The sequence below is a fragment of the Lithobates pipiens genome, unplaced genomic scaffold (assembly GCF_037356315.1).
Source record: "Lithobates pipiens isolate NorthernLeopardFrog02 unplaced genomic scaffold, aLitPip1_a1.2 Scaffold_28, whole genome shotgun sequence".
In the NCBI taxonomy this organism is placed as follows: domain Eukaryota; kingdom Metazoa; phylum Chordata; class Amphibia; order Anura; family Ranidae; genus Lithobates; species Lithobates pipiens.
The window spans coordinates 63,227,751-63,233,750 of NW_027507789.1; positions in this window are offsets into that span (position 1 = coordinate 63,227,751).

A 6,000-nucleotide genomic window follows, 5' to 3' on the forward strand; every position below is an offset into this window, starting at 1 on the left:
GAAGCTTTATCAGATTTTATTGCTGCCTGTATTAGTAAAATGTCTACTAATCACTTCCTTTTGTGGCAATGAAGACACATATAGCGACAAAAAATATTTTTTTCTGTTAGTAGAGTGAGAATGGGATAAAACCCTTGTGAGACCGGTATCTCTAGAGCAGTGATGGCGAACCTTGGCACCCCAGATGTTTTGGAACTACATTTCCCATGATGCTCAACTACACTGCAGAGTGCATGAGCATCATGGGAAATGTAGTTCCAAAACATCTGGGGTGCCAAGGTTCACCATCAATGCTCTAGAGCAGGGGTCTCAAACCAGTGGCCCGCCAGCTGTTGCAGAACTACAATTCCCATGAGGCATTGCAAGGCTGACAGTTACAAGCATGATTTCCGTAGACAGAGGCATGATGGGACTTGTAGTTCTGCAACAGCTGGAGGGCTGCCAGTTGGAGAACCCTGCTCTAGAGTGTCCCTTTCTCCAAATGTCACCAGGAAAGGCAGTGAGTGGAAAGCTCCAAACAGAAATTAAACCAAGACAAAAAAAATGGTTTAGGGGGAGTTCCACTTTAGGTATATAAAAAAAAAAAAGATTGACATACTTTTGAAATAATAAAAGTAAAAAGATATTAAATTGTAATATTAAAGTAAAATAATCATTTTGCATAATACCAGCAAAAATCGATAAAAGAAAAGAAATATCTTTCTTTGTCCAAACACTCTCAACTCCTCTTTAATTTATCAGCGGTACAGCAGAGTAAAGCCTTCTTAGAACACAAGGTATTCACATGTCTCATTCCATCCCATATTCCAACAATAAGAAGATTATTATTTATTTCAGGACAGTAGGCTGAACCATGTATATCATTCCTTTATACCCCAATGGTCAAATGCACATCCAGAAATATTAGTTTATAATGCTAACATAGAGCCATGTATTATAAACTGCATACAGTTGTTCAAGACTTTTTGGCCATCATCCGTTGCAGTATAAGGAAATAATAACTTCCATGGAGTGAGGCTTGAGAACTAACAAGCAAATATAAAAAATGATAGTTATGGTTACAAGGGAATAAAGAAATCAAAAAGCCCCCCCAATGAATGTATTTGGCACCTTTATTCTCTTCTTGCCACAATCCTAATTATTTAATTTGCTCATTAATTCATAAGCCAAATGCAATGACCAGTAAACCTAAAGTCAAAATTATGGCATATACACATATTTAGTAATTCTTGTACTTGAGGCACCATACCTGTATGTAACACATTAAAAGTCACATTGGCCTTATTCAATTAAGAATTCTTATTATTAAAGTTGACCTGAATAAAGATTTTATATTGTACATGGGACATTCCGAAAAGTTAATTGTGCTTAAACAGCACCATGAAAAATGTACCTTTTTGAAAATCTGAATTCCTTCTGAAAAAAAAACAGTGCAGTTCCCGATTCGTGAGTGTGCCTAGGCACCCCTGTGCCTCCAGCCTCGTAGCTGTATAACTGCAATGTGAGATCTAAGCCACTAGTGCATGTAACTGCTAGTCTCAGGGGAATTGAAGTGAGGTTTGGATATGTCACTGGAGTGCTGCTCGTTGGAGGCTCTGACATAAAAATGGAAAGCCCTGCCTTTACCGAGATGGCCACCGCCACACAGACAGTCTCAGAAGATGAGAATTGGTGATGTCATTACTGGGCTGCTCATGGGTTTTCTTGCTGGTGGATGTGACATAAGGTTTTAAAAGCTCTGTCTCTATCAATATAGCCAACTCCACACAAAAACACAGTGCAGAACAAGGTAAGTCAGTAATGGGAAAATATCTGCTGTAAAGAAAACACAGGCAATACTGATGATGATGACTAGTCCTTTGCCCTCTTTCAGCCTTTTTTTGGATACAGCTTCCAGAGATCTTTATTCCTTTATATGCTAGTTCTCCAATTATTTGACCTACAGCAACCAATCAGATTTTATTTTAGTTTTCTAGTCAGACTTCAACAGAATGAACTCTGATTGGTTACTATTGGCTATTGCATTTATGAGTTATCATTTAACATTCCTAGAGTACACAGCTCGCACACACAGCGGGGAGACATCGCAGGATCCTGGGGACAAGGTAAGTAACTTTGCCTGGATCCTGTGATCCCAAGTGTGACTCGGGGTGAATTTTCACTACCAAAAGCAGTAACCACCGAGCCACACTCGGGATCGCATCACAGGATCCAGGCAAAGTTACTTACCTTGTCCCCAGGATCCCACGATGTCCCCCCGCTGTGTGTGCGGGCTGTATCCTCTGCCCGATCTATCACAGTGACGGCTTAGTTCCCTGCGAGCATTGCGACGCACAGGGACGGAGCATGGTGCCAAATTAAAACAGTTAAAAACACATAATACATACAGTATGCTGTAATCCTACAGATTACATTACTGTATCAGATTATTTCACATACCGTATTTTCCGGCGTATAAGACGACCTTTTACACTAAAAGAAAACAGCCAAAAAGCGAGGGTCGTCTTATACGCCAGGGTATAAAGCAAAGCCATCTTGTATGCAAGCCGCCCGCTGCATAACATCCCTCTGGATGCTTGCTGAATGTGCGGTAATACTGTATACACCGCTGAGCCAATCCTGGCAAGCGATGTATTCTATTAGTGAATACAAAGCCTGCTCGGATTGGAGTAATCACCTCTGCCAATCCGAGCAGGCTACATACGGTAGCCTGCTCTGATTGGCTTTGAGAGTCAGAGGCGCGGGCTGATGATGTTACAGCCCCTACCAATCCGAGCAGGCTTTGTATTCATTAATAGAATACATCGCTCGCTGTGATTGGCTTAGCGCGGTATATTGTATGTATACAGTGTTAACTGTTACACGAAGCTACTGAACATACGGCATTACCGCACATTCAGCAGGCTGACAGACTGGTCGGAAGGGGGTCGGCTTATACGGCAAGTATAGCACAAATCCAACATTTAAAATGGAAGATTAGGGGGTCGTCTTATATGCCCAGCCACCTTATACGCCGGCAAATACGGTACCTTTTTTACCTAAAGCTTTGTCCAGTGCCCTGCATGCAGTTTCATATTATATATACTGTTCTTTCTGCCTGGAAACTGGAGATTGTCCATAGCAACCAAAAAGTGTCCCTTCATAAAAGTGGTTTCAGACCAGCTAGAAAACAGCAATAATAAATTAGAATCACTTGCAGAATTGAGCGATAATGAATTGTGGTGAAATTCGTCATTAAACACTGAAAGTAATGACAGCGACAATTCTGCAACTGAGCAAATTTCTGTGTTTTTGATTTGATTACATTACTGAATAAATTGTAAAATTGTATTATTATTGTATTATTATTTGTTATCACTATTTATTATATTATAATTTAGGATTTCGTGTTTCAAACTTTATCATACCCGGGATGTCTACTAGACTCTTGTTTGGTCAGATTTAAGTGTGTTATTCCTAAGAATTACAGGCCTACAATATAAAATGCCAAATTTCTATGAGAAACATTGTACCACATTGAGCATCAAAAATCTGACATAATCATACCACCAGGGAGGTTAAAGAGTATGTACATAGTTACATAGTTAGTCTGGTTGAAAAAAGACACAAGTTCATCTAGTTTAACTAATAAAAATACAATAAATTACAATAAAATGTAAACTATATACATACTATGCCAATGGAATCTTATTGTTATAGCTCTTCCACACGTGCAAAAAAAAAAAAACCCTATTGCTTCTACCAGAAATCCATAATTAATTTACTATGGTTTGGTGCATGTTTAACTAAAATCGTAACCAGTCCTATCAGCCCCGCACAGTGCACCTCTGTGGACCACAGTACACCTCCTCTTAATGTTATGTACCTGAGAAGAGGGGAAGCGTTCTGCAGCCTAAAAGAAGAGTGAGCATATATTTTGGAGACCGCCCTACCTACTGTTGACAATGTAGACGTGACGGCCTTAGATGAGCCCCTAATTACCTCTGAATTTTTACAGGCTATCAAAGCCCTTAAAGTGGGAAAATGTCCGGGCCCTGACGGCTTTACACCCCGGTTTTACAAAACCTTTGCCCCCCAACTTGCACCCCTTCTGACAAAAGCCTTTAATTCGGTAGACAGCTCTAACCTCCCCTCCAAAGACTCTTTATCTGCTAACATCTCTATTATCCCTAAACCGGGCAAGGACCCATCCCAATGCAGTAGCTACCGGCCCATCTCCCTGCTCAACATAGATATTAAGCTATTCGCAAAAGTTCTAGCTACCCGTCTGTCCCCTCTACTGCCTAAAATTATTCATAATGACCAAGTGGGGTTTGTCCCTGGCAGGGAGGCAAGGGACAACACCACCAAGACGATACATCTTATATCCCTGATCCAGCGTAAAAACCTGAGAGCTTGCATCTTATCTTTCGACGCTGAGAAGGCCTTCGATAGGGTCAGTTGGAGGTTTCTACAGCTGTCTCTAGAACAACTTGGCCTCGGAGCTCCCTTCGTCTCTAAAGTTATGTCCCTATATTCACGACCCTCAGCCGCGGTCCTGGTCAACGGTACCACGTCAGCCTCCTTTGACATTGCAAACGGCACCCGACAGGGCTGCCCCCTGTCCCCCCTCCTCTTTGTCATCATCATTGAACATTTGGCCTGTGCCATACGACAAAACCCCTCCATCCTCGGTATTCAAACTCCGTCTGCACATCACAAACTCTCCCTGTACGCTGATGACCTCCTTGTGTATATCCAGAATCCACACATCTCCCTACCATCCCTACTCAGAGAATTTCAACGTTTCGGTATCCATAGTAACTTTAAGATCAACATCTCTAAGACAGAAGCCCTCAACATATCCCTTACCCCCTCCACGCTGTCCCTTCTAAAGTCCAACTTTTCATTTAAATGGCAGACCAAGGGGATCTCTTACCTAGGGGTCATTATACCCTCCAACCTAGCTGATTTGTTTTCCCTGAATTATATTCCCCTGCTTAACCGTATACGGAAGGACCTTGAGGAGTGGGGGGATCTCCTTTGCCCTGGTTCGGAAGGATTAATATCCTAAAGATGGACACTCTACCCAAGTTCCTGTATTTATTTCAAACGATCCCCATCCACGTCCCCAAATCATTTTTTATCTCCCTACGCTCGCTAGCTATCAGATTCATGTGGAACAGAGGCCCCCCCAGAGTTAAATTTAAACTGCTTACACTCCCGAAGTCTATGGGGGGAACGGGCCTCCCTGACTTTGAGACCTACCATACAGCTGCTCATGTGTCCCGCATCATAGAATGGTTCCCCCGTCCTCCTTGCAAGGCCTCGGTGTCCGTTGAACAGGACCTTTCTCCTGTAGATCTCCGAGCTCTTCTATGGGGATACAAACAAGACTACTCTCGTATGACCTCCTTATCCCCACTGACCTTGGCCTCCTTGAAGCTATGGCATATGACGGGGCTAAACACCACCCTTTCCTCTGATCCGGGCCCCCTGACGTCCCTCTTTGACCATCCCGCCTTATCTCAAAGTATGGGGGCAGCCTCCCTAGGACCCTTTAAGCGTACGGAGTGGCCGCAAGCTTGCACATTTGTGCATCCTTCGCAGGGGACCCCGGTCCCCATGGCAGACTCCGGAGATTGGCTCACGGCCCTACAGGTGTCCACGTTTACCAAACGCCTACACTCCTCCTCTCAAATACATCGCAAGTTTACCAATTTCGAGGAACTGTGCTCGCTCCCAGAAACTCCCAAACACCTACTATCCTCCTTATATAACCTACTGCAGGCTTTAGCACATGATCAACTCCCACATTACACTAGGCTGTGGTCTGCGGATTTGGGTGAAGACATCTCTGTGCCGGAATGGAAAACCTCTTTTCATTTCACACATAAATCTACCATCTCCTGCTACTCCCAAGAAAAGAACTATAAGCTATTGTCCAGATGGTACAGAGCCCCTACTACTTTACACAAGATTTTCCCGTCTACACCAGCCACCTGCTGGCGCTGTGAAGCA